Here is a 15,016-nt window from a genome sequence, read left to right as displayed (position 1 = left end):
CAGACAAGTGGAGAAGGCAGAATTAGAACCCATGACCGTCTAACTCCTGTGTTCATACTCTATTACACCAGCTGCATCATGGGGTGATAAGAAAGGGCAGCCTCCCAGACCGACACTTGATGCCACCAGGGGGTGATGGGCACAGCCACCCAGAATAATTATGCGCATCACAAGGGGGCAGGTTGCTGCTCTCAGGACAGAGGACTGCTCTGCTTCCAGGGGCCGGGGGAATCTCTCTGTAGAAGCTGTTTAGTGCATTTTCTTGGCCTCCAATTTCATCCTTCTTAGGCTGTTGTAAGGGCCAATTCTCAGATTTCCCCCCATTACTGAGTAGGCTGTATCACTACCCCAAAGAGAACACTGTGTGCGTGTGTGAATAATAGCGGGGAAGTAGAGTGATGATGTGTCTGCCACTCCTGGGAGAAAGGGGCAGCCATCTGGGCCTGCCAGTGATGGCTTCGGGGAGTAGTGTCTAGATTGAGGGAGAAAGACGATCAGCATGTGTACTCTATTCCTCTCTGAAAAGCAGAGATCTGAGATGGAGTTGTCCCAGGTGCAGACGGGGAGGGAGAATGGAAGACAGGTATTGTACTCAAAATTGAATATTTTTCAGTTTATATTGGATCTCCAGTTCCTGGAGCACAAGCCCCTCCTGGTCTACTGGATTTGGAGGAAGTGGTTAAGTATTAGTAGGGCAGGGTTTTGCATTCAGCTTAAGTACGATGGATTGTCTGTATCTGTAGGTCTCACTTCTCCTGGTATTTGGGGGTCACTGGGAGGAGGGAGCATTGACTCCCAGGCCCGGGCTCTTTCCACTAGACGATGTTGCTAATAAAAATAATCATGGTCTCTGGTCACTTACGTGCCAAGAACCTCACTAAGCATTGGGGTGGGTGTAAGCAGATAATAATAATAATGGCATTTTTTAAGTGCTTACTATGTGCAAAACACTGTTCTAAGCTCTGGGGAGGTTACAAGATGATCAGGTTGTCCCACAGGGGGCTGACAGTCTTAATCCCCATTTTACAGATGAGGTAACTGTGGCCCAGAGAAGTTAAGTGACTTGCCCAAAGTCACACAGCTGACAATTGGCAGAGCCAGGATTCGAATCCATGACCTCTGACTCCAAAGCCCGTGCTCTTTCCACGGAGCCATGCTGCCCAAACAGTGCCTATCTCAGCTGGGACTCAGATGAGGAAGCAGAGAACCAGAGAGGTTAGGTGACTTGCCCTCTGCCACTCCTCTTTATCCTTGACTCTTCTCTCTTACTTAACCCACGTATTCAATCCATCACTAAATCCTGTAGGCCCCACCTTCACATGTGGCTAAAATCCTCCCTTTCTTCTCCATCCAAATGGCTGCCGCATTACTACAATCACTCATCCTGTCCTACTTGGATTACTGCACCGGCCTCCTTGCCGACCTCTCTGCCTCCTGTCTCTTCCCACTCCAGTCCATACTTCACCCTGCTGCCCAGATCATTTTTCAACAGAAACATTCAGGACGTGTTTCCCTTCTCCTGAAGAAACTCCAGTGGTTGCCCATCCACCTCCACATCAAACAAAAACTCCTCACTGTCAGCTTTAAAGCACTCTATCACCTTGCCCCCCACAACCTTCCCTCACTGTTCTCCTACTATAAACCAGCACACACACTCTGCTCCTCTAGTGCTAACCTTAGCTCACTGTGCCTTGATCTCATCTATCTCGCAGCCGACCCCTCGCCCTCATCCGGCCTCTGGCCTGGAACAGCCTCCCTCCTCAAATCCAGCAGACAATCCCTCTCCGCCAGCCTTCAGAGTCTTATTGAAGGCCCATCTCTTCCAAGAGGCCTTTCCTGACTGAGCCCTCTTTCCTCTTCCCTCTTCTTCCACTCCCTTCTGGGTAAACCTGACTAGCTCCCTTTGTTCTTCCCCGCTCCCAACCTGACAGCATTCAGTATAGATTTGTAATTTGTTATTTCTTTATATTAATGTCTGCCCCACCCACCCCCTTTAGGCTGTAAGCTCATTGTGGGCTGGGACTGTTTTTATCGTTGTATAGTACCCTCCTAAGCATTTAGTACAGTGCTGTGTGCGCAGTAAGCGCCCAATAAATCAGTCAATACAGTCGAATGAATGAGTAAAGTGGCAGATCTGGGATTAGAGCCCAGGTCCTCTGACTCCTAGCTGCTTCCCAGTGCCTTCCATTGTGACCCTCTACCTAAAGAGGATGGGGAAGTAGAGTTGCCTAGTGAAAAGAGTCCTGGCTTGGGAGTCAGAGGACGTGGGTTCTAATCCCACCTCCTCTGTGTACCTGCTACATTACCATGGGCAAGTCACTTCATTTCTCTGGGTCTCAGTTTCTTCAACTGCAAAATGGGTATTCAGTATGTGTTCTCCCTCTTACTTGGAGTGTGAGCTTCATGAGGAAGTCATGTGGGATCTTATTATCTTGTAACTACCCCAGAGTTTAATACACTGCTTGACAGACAGTATGCACTTAACAAATAGAGAAGCAGCGTGGCTCAGTGGAAAGAGCCCGGGCTTTGGAGTCAGAGGTTATGGGTTCAAATCCCTGCTCCGCCAAGTGTCAGCTGTGTGACTTTGGGTAAGTCACTTAACTTCTCTGGGCCTCAGTTACCTCATCTGTAAAATGGGGATTAAGACTGTCAGCCCTCTGTGGGACAACCTGATCACCTTGTAAGCTCCCCAGTGCTTAGAACAGTGCTTTGCACATAGTAAGTGCTTAATAAATGCCATCATTATTATTACTAGTAGTATTGCTATTATCATTACCACATTACCTCCTATCCTCAAAGCCTCCTTCTCCTCTTCCCCCAGGAAGGCTTTTTTTTCATTAATTCCCAACACCTTAAGTCATAGCATTCCCAGTAGCTCCTTTAGCATTTAAGTATGGTGCCCTAACTCCTGCATCTAGGTATATACCCATTAATAGATTGACAGTATAGATTAAACTCCTTCTACTGCTCATTTTTTTCACTGGCCATCTCTCTGCTCCTCCTCTAGTTGAATGAATCCTTTGTGTCTCCCCTGTGAAAATGTGGGCTCTTCTGTGCCGATTTGTATTTTCCAAGCACGTAGTACAGTGCTCTGCACACAGTAAGTGCTTAGTAAGTACAATTGAATGAATGAATCGAATCCTAACAAACCACTGTGCTATTTAAATGCTTATTGTGAGTCAAGCGCTGTCCTGAGCAGTGGGGAAGAGATGAAATAAACAGGTCAGCCACAGTCCCTGGGTTGGCTGCTGTGTGATCTTGGGCAAGTAATTTAACTTCCAAAGTCCCTCACTAACCTCATCTGTAAAATGGGGATGAAGATTGTGAGCCCCAGGTGGGACACAGACTGTGTCCAACTTGATTACCATGTATCTATCCCACTGCTTAGTACAGTCCTTAGTATATACTAAAGTGCTTAACATTTGCCATAAAAAAGAAGGGAGAACATGTACCGAATCCACATTTTACAGTTGAAGAAACTGAGGCACCGAGGGGCACTTCACCCAAGCTCACACAGCAGGCAAGTGGTGGAGGCAGGATTGGAAACCAGTTCATCTGACTCCCAGATCAGTGTTCTCTCCACCAGGGGACATGGCTTTGAACTATCTCTGACAGGAATGTCCTCCCTCAGATGAACCCTCAGCTTTCTGAGCCCTAGGGAGACAGACCCAGGCCTCAGAGCCCATGGCGGGGGTTGGGGGGTGGGTGAGAAAGAACTGGGCCTCAAAATCCCAAGGGGCAGAACCAGGCCTCAGAGCCCTGGTTTGGGGGGAGGGGGGGGTGGGCAGAACCAGGCCTCAGAGTCCCGGCTCCAGTGTCAGAATCTTAAAAAGACTTGGATTTCACAAGCTGGATCAGAGCTCACAACACTGAGGTGCTAAGGCAATTTTTTTAAGCCTTTACTCCATGGGTGCCCTTTAATATTTTGTTTTACTTTTCATTTACTGTTAGTGAGGCTAATTAAGAACAGTTGAAATCAATTAAGACTAAGAAGACAAGCTTAGGGCTAATTAAGAATGATGGGAAGGATGCCTCTTCTCTTTTTTTCTTTGGAGAGCAGCCAGTTAAGGCTGAAAGGACCCCAAATGGCAAGTTGCTGACCTTTGAGGGCAGGAATTTCATCTACTAACTCTAGTGGACTCTTCCACTTCCTGAATACAGTGCTTGACACAGAGTAAGTGCTTAGTAAATACTGTACATTGATCGACTGTTGATGGAATGAAGCCTGTCCCTTATAATAATAATAATTGTGGTCTATTTAAGCACTTAATATATGCCAAGCACAGCTGCTGTTGTGTGCCAGAGGATACACACTGCTTCCAGGTTAAAGGCCGCACTGGGGTTGCTTCTGTGTTTGTTTTCCTGATGTAAGTCTATAGCCCTTTTTTTTGGTATTAAGCACTTTCTATGTGCCAGGCACTATACTAAGCACTGGGATAGATACCTTAATAAAAATAATAATAATAATTTCCTGCCATCATCAGAGACATCTTTTAGCGACATCTCTAAGTTATGAGACAGTTCGTGGCATTGATTTACAATACAGGGTTAAACTCTTTATTTTCCAAGGTGAGGTTTACACCATGTTATAATATTCTATTTTGGGCTTCGTTTTCTTTGCGTTTCCAGGGTCTCTGTACCCTCCTAGAAGACACTTTCATCCAAAATTGGCCTGGTTTATTCAGAGTTCAATCTTTAACCACTTTGACCATAACCAGTGAGCTGTCATTGCTCAGATCTTAGGTGCATCCTGGGTGCTTTTCATATGAAGGAACGTGGAAGATGATGGGATGAGCCCGAGATGGGTTTGGGCACGTACCCCTCAAGCGCTCAGTACAGTGCTCTGCACAAAGTAAGCGCTCAATAAATACGATTGAAAGAATGAATGAATAAAGGCGAACATTGCTGTTTAGACTGCTAATAATAATAATAATTCCTATGTGCCAAGCACTGTTCTAAGCTCTGGGGTAGGTATAAGGTAATGAGGCTGGACCCAGAGGCTGTCCCACGTGGAGCTCACAGTCTTAATCCCCATTTTACAGATAAGGTAACTGAGGCCCAGAGAAGTGGAGCGACTTACTCAAGGTCACACAGCAGACATGTGACACGTCAGTTCTTCCTCTGCACCCTAAAACTGGAAACCTGTTCTGTGGTAAGTCCTGAGGGGCCTTGTGTGGCATGTCCCAACCACAAGGCATTCTGGGAGGGGAGGCCGGAGAACCCCATGGCAGACCTGCCCCGTGGCCTCGGGTCAGTCACAGGCCCACAGACAAGGTGGCCAGTAGAACTGCCGTTTGTCCGATCTGACCCCCTCACCTGATCCAATTCTCAGCCGACCCGGCCAATATGGTAAGGGTCGGTACCGAATGCCTTCCTGTCCACCATTTTTATTTTCCGTGCCCAGTCTCCCTCCTCTCCTTTACTCCGACTGCAGGGTTCCACGGAGCGGAAGCAGTGCCCGTGCCCCCAGGGACCGGAGAGGGGAACACCACTGGAGAAATGCCGCAAGATAGAGGCGGACTTCCGAGAAGTGGCATGGTCCTGTGGAAAGAGCCCGGGCCTGGGAGTCAAGGGACCTGAGTTCCGATCCCAGCTCCACCAAATGCCCGCTGTGTGACACTGGGCAAGTTGCTCCGCTTCTCTGGGCCTCGGGTCTCCTACTTAGACTGTGAGGCCCACATGGGACAGGGACTGTGTCTGACCTAATTCACTTGTATCTACCCCAGTGCTTAGAAAGGTGTTGAACACATAGTAAGTGCTTAACAAATAGCATAAAAAAAGTGTTCCCTGAGACATGTGACACCCTGGGCACCAGCACTTAGTACAGTGCTTGGGATACAGTAAGTGCTTTAAAAATACCATCATTATTATCGGTTGGTACAAGATCTGCAAGGGCCATGAGTGGTCACCCCAGTGGCCAGCCTTAAAGCTGACTCGCCCTTCATTCCTTGTCTTCTCCACCCCTTCCCTGCCTTTTCCCTCCACTCTTCCAGGCTCCTGGGTTAAGGGCCCCCCCCGAAACTTGGCCACCTCTACCTACTTCTTACACCAACAGTCCATTCCTGGAAGCCGAATGGGACAGAAGCAGGAAGGAGAGAAGCGGTGCAACTTGTTGGAAAGGGCCCGGGCCTGGGAGGCCGAAAATCTGGGTTCCAAGCCCTACTCTGCCACTCATCTGCTGTGTGACCCTGGGCAAGTAACTTCACTTCTCTGGACCTCAGTCACCTCTCCTGTAAAATGGGGGGGGTCGAGAGTCTGAGCCCTACATGGAACAGGGACCTTGTCCAACCCGATTATCTTGTATCCACTGTGGGGCTCAGCACAGTGGCTGGCACATTGAAAGTGCTTAACAAATACCATTAAAAAGCAAACAAAAAGGGAAAAAGAGATGCAGAGGGGACAGTGGGGCCTGGGAACTGGGGAGGCCTCAGTGAAGAGCTTGAGTTCATTCATTGTTAAATTGATTGATTTGTTTGTTCTTATTTACTCAATACCCTCCTGGATGCAAGGCACTGTATTAAGGGCCGGGAAAGCACCGGACGAGCATTAGACCCGATCCTCAAGGTGAATGTGAATGGGTTGCAGGTGTCTATAATTGAGTCTACTTTTCCAAATCCTTTTAATGATGGGCAGCTGCAAATCCCCTTCTCCTTAATAGCCTTCTGCATCTTCCTTCCTTGATTCTCCAACCCCACCCACAGAAACCCAGTCTCTCCATTAGGTGCCCTTCAATGGGGCAAGTGGTACTGTGCCTTTAAAGCCCCAGAGGCTTCTGGGTATTTTCGTGCACCATTTTGTGACCCGTGGAGGTTGGTTTCTGTGGAGTTTGGTGCCTGTAGGCGGTTTGATGAGCTGGTGCTGTGATTCTCCTTTGGTTATCTTTTGTTTATTCATTCAGTTGTAATTATTGAGTGTTTACAGTGTGTCAAGCATTGTAGGAAGTGATTGGGTGATAGTCAATGCTTATTGAATGGGTGGTGCTAATAAGTTGATTTTGAAGGCTCAGAACTGACTTGGGTTGATGCCTTGCGGGGACAATTTAAGGCTGGGCTTATTGATGTTGACTACCTGGGTGAGGGGGTGGTTTGCAGGGGGCTTTAGTTTTTTATGGAAGATTCAGAAATGACTTTGGTGTATAAGTTTGTGATACCTGGTGACTTGGTTCGGGACAACAAAATACCTTTGGAACTGAGGAAGTTGAGGGGTTGTGATGCTTCATACTATGTGTCTAGACATGATGTTTGCGTTGGGGCAGAAACCACGGGGTGCATGGGGGTGCATGCTCACGGTCTCTGTGTGTGTCTGTCGTTGTATCCTCTTCGGTGTGCTCTTGCCAGCCCCTAGTTAGCTAGGATTTTCTACTAAACTATAAGGTCACCAAGTCCAGTGTCCTTCCCTGCATGGGACCCTGCACCTGGACTGAGGTGGAAGGTGCTGAGTTTCTTCTGGAAGGCTCGCGAGCCCCCTTATTGTTCCCAAGGGGGTACACACCCAGCCCCTATCCACTGGTAACCTTCCTACCGCCCTCCACCATCCTCCCTTGATTCATTGCCGCAGGTCAGTCCCGGAAGCGTTGGTGTTGTAGCATCAGGCTGTGAGCGCCCCCACCCCCCTCCACCGGGCAGGAACCAGGACCCCCCGACCGGAGAGAGGTGGGGTGGCAGTACTGTCATGTGCCCCTCCAGGATTCTTAAACAGGAAGCTCCTCTGAGGGCAGGATTGCACTGACCCCAGCTGGCTGGTTGGGGACTCTTGTTTTGGGGCTTACCAATTCCTCTACCCCAAGATACAACTTTCTCCTTCACCCCTGTATGACTCCATTATGACGCCTCAAAAGCCCAGCACTGAGGTGGGGTTCACTAGCCACACACATGTGGAGTGTTATCGACAAGTAGGGTGCAAAATAGGTTAACTCGGTGTAAATCGGCTGCAGTGTTCTTGTACCCAGGGTGGTGACGCAGATAGGAAAAATGACTTGGAGACATGAGTTCAGATAGAGCAGTAAAGAAGGAAAGTGGCTACCTGCCAGTTCACTTCTCGGGAGAGGTACGAGTTCCCTCACTCTGTCTTTTATTGAGTTACAGCAACATGGGAGTGGGGCATTTGGAAACTTCAGGAATTCAATTAGGACTGACAGGATGTTACAGAATTCTCATTATTCTCTTTTCTCACTGCCTTGTGCAGGATGTTGTTATCTGCCCTATGGCCTTGCATAGATAGGTGTGTAAATTCTCATTATCTTCTGTTATCACTGTCTTGTGCAGGATGCCATCTGCCCTATGACCTTACATAGATAAGTGTTACTTGTTAATGGCCTTGAAGGCATCTGTTGCAGACAATACAAAAAGGAGTTGTTCGCTCAGCCTGCACAAAATGGAGGGTTACTGTCAGCATACACAAAATGGAGTCAGTCACATCAAGTCTGCTAGTGGACAACAGGAGGAGACTGGATGCTTGTTTTGGGCGGGGGGGGGATGTGTCTGTCATTAAATTGTACTCTCCCAAGTACCTTTGTGCTGTGTGCTGAAACAGGATGCACTGACCCGTAGCACCACAAACACAAGCGCCGTTGTAGCAGCAGATGCTGAGTCATCCACAGTATTCATTGATTACTGAGTAGATGCAGAACACTGTACTGAGCTCCTGGGAAACTGAGTTACAGAGTGTCAGTCTCGCCTTGAGTTGGAACCTAGTCTGTAAAATATTTCCAGATCAATCAATCAATCAGTCAATCATATTTATTGAGCGCTTACTGTGTGCAGAGCACTGTACTAAGCGCTTGGGAAGTACAAGTTGGCAACATACAGAGATGGTCCCTACCCAACAGAGGGCTCACAGTCTAGAAGGGGGAGACAGAGAACAAAACAAAACATAGTACCAAAACAAAATAAATGAAATGGATATGTACAAGTAAAATAAATAGAGTAATAAATATGTACAAACATACAGGTGCTGTGGGGAAGGGAAGGAGGTAAGGCGAGGGGGCTGGAGGGGGGAGGAGGGGGAGGGGAAGGAGGGGGCTCAGTCTGGGAAGGCCTCCTGGAGGAGGTGAGCTCTCAGTAGGGCCTTGAAAGGAGGAAGAGAGCTAGCTTGGCGGATGCGGGGAGGGAGGGCATTCCAGGCCAGGGGGATGCCGGGGGTCGACGGCGGGACAGGCAAGAACGAGGCACGGTGAAGAGATTAGCGGCAGAGGAGCGGAGGGTGAGGGCTGATGACTCCATATGACTCCTCCCCCGATGCATCATGGCTCCTACTTAAATGGGTGTAATTTATATCCGTTATCTGCCTTCTCCTCTATGCTGTCAGCTCATAACGAGCAGGGAATCTGTCTGTTGATTGTGATACTGTGCTTGGCCCATGGAAAGTGCCAGACAAATACAAGTGACTGAAATGGTTGTCCTTAGCAATCGAGGTCTCTCCCCCCCCACCATCCTCCTCATTGTACACTCCTCCGTCAAAGAGCGTTCAATAAACACAACTTCTGTCTTAATGCAATACTGCCATCCTTCACTCTACGTACTCATTTACTCTGTTTTAATCTCCTCGTACTGCCGATTCGAGCTTACCTTAGGTTTGGCATCCGTCACTTCATGTCCCGACCTTGTATATGCCATTCCGCCTTGTGGACCTCAGCTTTTATGTCTGTCACAGGCCGGTTGCTTCTTAAGAGCAGGAGCCATGTATGTTACGTAGTGTTAAACTGTTGGAGGCATTCGTACTATGTTTTTCCAATGTCCATGCTTCCCCTTCTTGTTTTGGGTAGGGCAGGTGTCTGTTAAATTTTTCTAATGTATGCTCCCAAGGGCTAAGTACAGTGCTCTGCACACAGTAAGAGCTCAAATCCTATCAACTGATGGACTGAGCGACTTAGATTGTGAGCTCCCTGTGGGCAGGGACTGTGTCTCTTACACCCAGCTGGCCACAGAGGGGGCTTAATGGGGTGTGGTCTCACTCAAGTCCAACCAAACTTGGAGCGAGGAAGAGGGGCAAGCGTGCGGGATCAGACTGGGGCTGGATAAGGCTCATTTCCTCTATGAAGCCTTCCCTGACTAAGCCCTCCTTTCCTTTTCTTCACCTCTCTTCTGCATCGTCCTGACTTACTCCCTTTATTCTTCCCTCTCTTCCACAGCACCAACAGACACTTCTGTTACATATCCGTGGTTTTTATATTTTATTAAGCCGTTCCCTCTAGTCAGTAATTCAGGCTGTGCATGAGGAAAAAGCGAAGTCCAGCTTCCCGCTCCTGGAGAAGCTTTCAGACCAGCCCTCAGAAGTGGACCTGGGGCAGGGTGTGGTGGGTTATTGGGGAGAGGGTGTCAGGGTAAGATCTTCGGGTAACGGCGTCACCCAAGCCGAACCCAGCTAGTAGCAGTTTTCCTACAGGAGTGGGTGGCAGTCGCTTGTTGTCTCTAGCTTCTGTTTTTTCTCTCTTCGGTCTTTCTCTCTCTTCTCTCTCTCTCTCGGTATTCTCTATTCCGGTCTTCTTCTCATCGTCTACTCTCTTCTTCTGGTGTCACCCGTCGTCCAGGGAGGGTGTTCGTGATCGGCGGACGAGAGAGAGGCGGGGAGGAAAGCCAAGTTTTTATATAAATTTATTCCGCGAGTGAATTGAATTTATGTGATTGTTAGTGCAATAGATGATTCCCTTTTGGGAGGATATAATCATAGCAATATTAAGCTTCCTACACGGAGAACACATCATCCGTTAATCGGCATGGTAAATTGGTTACTCCACCATGTGCCTTCCCATCGGAGAATCCACTTACTTTCCCACATGGAAAATTCATTACATTCCCGTGCAGTGTGGGCGGCTAGCTCTCAGGTGCCTCCTACATGGGGGAATCCACTCATAATTCCCTCAGCAGGTACTGGGGCCCAATGAGACATCACCTCCACGGCCCTTGCTCAGTGGTTGGTTCTGGTTGTAGAGCGGCATCTGCCTTGCAGGAGAGACACGTGGCTGTGAGTGGCATACGCTGCGCGTGCTCTATGCTGCCTGGTGTCTGACCCAAGGTCAGAGGCGACGTATTTATTGCTGTCCCTAGCCATTCAGCTCTCAGTTATCAATTCTCCCTCCCGCTCCTCCATACCAATTGATTGGCCGGGGGCGAAGGACACCTTCTGTTTCCCAGTTGGGCTGTCAATCTAGCAATTTGGTCGTGGGGCGTATCCACCCTTCCTTCTGCTGGCTCAGGTGGTCACGAGATAGCTTTTGACCTTGAGATGGCCGGTACCTAAGGGTCACCTCGGGACACTTGGTCTCTCTCTCTCTCGGTCTCTCTCTCTTTCACTCTCTCTCTCGCGCTCTCGCTCTAGCTCTCTCTCTCTCTTTTTCTCCCCCCCCCCACCCCTTGGTCTCCCTTTCCTCTCTACTCTTTCCAGTGAGCATGCAGGGATCAGTCCAGCGGAGGATTAAGGGCACAGTTGAAGCTGGGCACAGGAGGCAGTACCTCCTAACACGAGCAGGAGGGCAGAGTGAGATTGTCCTGAGGCCTGACTAGGTAATAATGATCACAATAATGCTCGTATTTATGTGCTTCCTATTTGCCAAGCACTGTTCTAAGCGCTGGGGTAGATACAAGGTAATTAGGTTGTACCACAAGGGGCTGGCAATCCCGATCCCCATTTTACAGATGAGGTAACTAAGGCTCTGCTAAGTGAGGTAATTATGATGGTATTTGTTCTGCCCTTACTATGTGTCAAGCACTGTTCTATAAATGTAAATAAATAGAATTATAGATATGTACATATAAACACAAGTGCTGTGGGGCAGGGTAGAGAGAAGGGAGTGAGTCAATGTGGGGTCGGGGGTAGCTGATGAAAAGAGAGGGTTAGTTGGGGAGGGCCTCCTGGAGGAGGTGAGCCTTCAGTAGGGCTTTGAAGGGGGAAGACTGATTGGCGCATATTGGGCACTTCCCTGTTCCCCATGGGTCTCATAGTCTTAATCTCCATTTTACAGAGGACGGTACTGAGGCCCAGAGAAGTGAAGTGACTTGCCCAAGGTCACACAGCAGACAATTGGTGGAGCTGAGATTAGAACCCAAGTCCTCCAACTCTCCGGCTGGTTACCTGCACACAGTAAGCCCTTGATAAATGTGACTGATTGATCAGCTGCTTTTCCCATTAGCCCCTTCCCCCACATACCAATTAAACATCGATCAAAGATATTTACTGAATGTTTACCATGTGCAGAGTGCACTGTACTAAGCACTTGGGGGAATAGGGTGCAATAGAATTAGCAAATATGCTCCATGTCCATAAGGAGCTTACAGTCTGGTGTCTAAAAAACCAGTTCTTTGATTTTCTTATTTCCACTTATTAGAACTTCAATATTTTTGGCCTCATAAATGTGATGAATGTGAGGCAGGGAAGAGACAGGAGAAGGTTTTCCTGTAGGAACTGGGATTTTGAGGCTCTTCTGCCGCTCAGTTTGTTCCTTAGCAGATAGGGCACGGGCCTGGGTGTCGGGAGGACCTGGGTTCTATTCCCGGCTCTGCCGCTAATCTGTCATTGATTTCTATTAATGTCCGTCTCCCCCTCTAGACTGTAAGATTGCTGTGGGCAGAGAATGTGTCTATTATATTCTATTGTTCTCTCCCAAGTGCTTAGTACAGTGTTCTGCATGCCATAAGCGCTCAGTAAATGTGATTGACTGAGATGGACATAGGGCAAGTCATTTCACTTCCCTGGGCCTCTGACCTCATCTGTAAATTGGGGATTAAGATTGTGAGCCCCATGGGGAACTTGTACTATGTCAAACCATGAATTGCCGCCTATGTAGCCGCCAGCGCTTAGAACAGTGCCTGGCACGTAAAAAGTGCTTAACAAATACCATGCTTTCATTCAGTCAGTCATATTTATTAAGTTCTTCCTGTATGCAGAGCACTGTGCCGAGCACTTGGGAGAGTCCAATACAGTGGTGGGCAGGCACGTTCCCTGTCTACCTCCACGTCAGACTATGTCCCATGTAGGACCCAGACTTGCCTTAATTATCATTATCATCATCATCATCATCACTATGCGTCCACATGGTACAGGGGACAGGAGTCCAACTCGACTACCAGATGGCTACGGTATTTTGCCCCACAGCCCGAGTAGGAAGAGAAAACCGGGATGTATCCCGATATTATAGATGAGGGAACTAAGTTTCGGCTCAGTGAGGTGGGTGATGATGATACTTAAGCACTTACTATGGCGCCCACCACCGTTCTAAGGGCCAGGGTAGATCCAAGCTCACCAATCGGACACTTCCCTGTCCCACAGAGGTCTCACAGTCTTAATCCCCAGTTTACAGATGAGGGAACTGAGGGCCCAGAGAAGTGAAATGCCTTGCCTGAGGTCACCCAGCAGATGAATGAAGGCCGGGATTAAAATCCAGAATCTCTGATTCCCAGCCCTGCGTTCCTTCCTTGAGGCCAACTGTAAGATATGCTGCTGGTGATTCTGTGGGCAGACTTGTCATTCTTTACTTCTCATTCAGAGATTTTGTCATACGGCTAGATCATGCCAATCAAAATCAACCAAGAATTACCCCAATAAAATCATCCTGAAAGTTCAGTTATGAATAGGCAGTAGTTTAGGAATTATCTCGAGTTTACAGATGAGGTGATTGAGGCTCAGAGAAGTGAAGAGACTTAAGGGTCACCCAGCAGACCAGGGGACAAAGCTGGAATTAGAACTCAGGTACTTTTGACTTCCTGGACTGTGGCTCCTAGACTTCGCCGCTTCTCCTGGTAGAGTATTCTCCCTTCCTCCCCTCTAGCTTCAGAGTTGTTGTCCAGACTGGGAATGGAGCTCAGTTTTTCTTCAGCCTGGCCTCCTCTCTCATTTGTCTATTTCTTTGAAATTACATTTCTTCAGTTCTCATCCGAGTAGAAGAGAAAAAAGGGATTGAATCTCCGTTTTACACATGAGGGGATCCAATGCTGTGCTGAGTCGATGATGATGGTATTTGTGAAACACTTACTACATGTCAAGCACTGTTTTCTAAATGTAAATAAATAGAATTCTAGATATGTAAATATAGACACAAGTGGCTGTGGGCATGGCGCGTAGAGCAAGAGGGAGCGAGTCGGGGCAAATGTTGGGGTAGCTGTGGGGGGCTGATGAAAAACGGGGGGCTCAGTCTGGGAAGGCCTCCTGGAGGAAGTGTGGCATTCAGTGGGGCTTTGAAAGGTGGGAAGGCGTGATTGTTTTGGCGGACATTTGGGTTACTTACTTCCCCATCCTGTATGGGGTCTTGTAGTCTTCAGTGTTTTTGGCTTCTATAAATGTAGTAATTTGAGGCAGGTAGAGAAACCAGGACGTTTGCCAGTAGGAAATGGGAATTTGAGGGTTTTCTGCTGCTTAGCTTGTCCTCTAGAGGATAGGGCATGGGCTTGGGAGCCGGGAGTACCTGAGTTTCTAGATCCTGGCTCATCAGCTTGTCTGTAATGTATTCAATTGTATTGATGTCCATCTCCCCTCTAGGACTGTATTCTTGTTGCGGCAGAGAAGGTGGTCTATTATATTGTTCTACTGTACTCTCGCAAGTGCTTAGTACATTGTCTGCAAGTAGTAAGTGCTCTGTATATGTGACTGACTGAGGGGGACATTAGACAGAGGTCACTTCACTCCTCTTGGCCTCAGTGACCTCACCTGTAAAAGTGGGATTGATTGTGAGCTTCGTGTAGACATTGACTGTGGTCAAACCAGTGATTGCTTTTGCTGGTAGCCCAGTGCTTAGATTAATGCCTGGGATGTCCTTGACAAATACCATTTTATTCATTAATTCATGTCAGTCATATTTATTACATTCTATCCTGTGTGCTGAGCACTGTGCCGCGCACTTGGGAGAGTCCAAATCAGCAGTGGGGTAGACACTTTCCCGTTACTACCTCCAACTTAGACTATGCCCCATATGGGACCCACACTTGGATTAATTGTTATCATCATCATCATCATTCACCATATGATTCTGACCCCACATGAGACAGGGGACTTGTGTCCGACCCAATCACCAGATGGGTGCCTTGCT

This window comes from Tachyglossus aculeatus, chromosome 11 (genome assembly GCF_015852505.1).
Source record: "Tachyglossus aculeatus isolate mTacAcu1 chromosome 11, mTacAcu1.pri, whole genome shotgun sequence".
Classification (NCBI taxonomy): domain Eukaryota; kingdom Metazoa; phylum Chordata; class Mammalia; order Monotremata; family Tachyglossidae; genus Tachyglossus; species Tachyglossus aculeatus.
The sequence above is the reverse complement of the archived record's forward strand: the minus strand, read 5'-3'. Positions refer to the sequence as shown.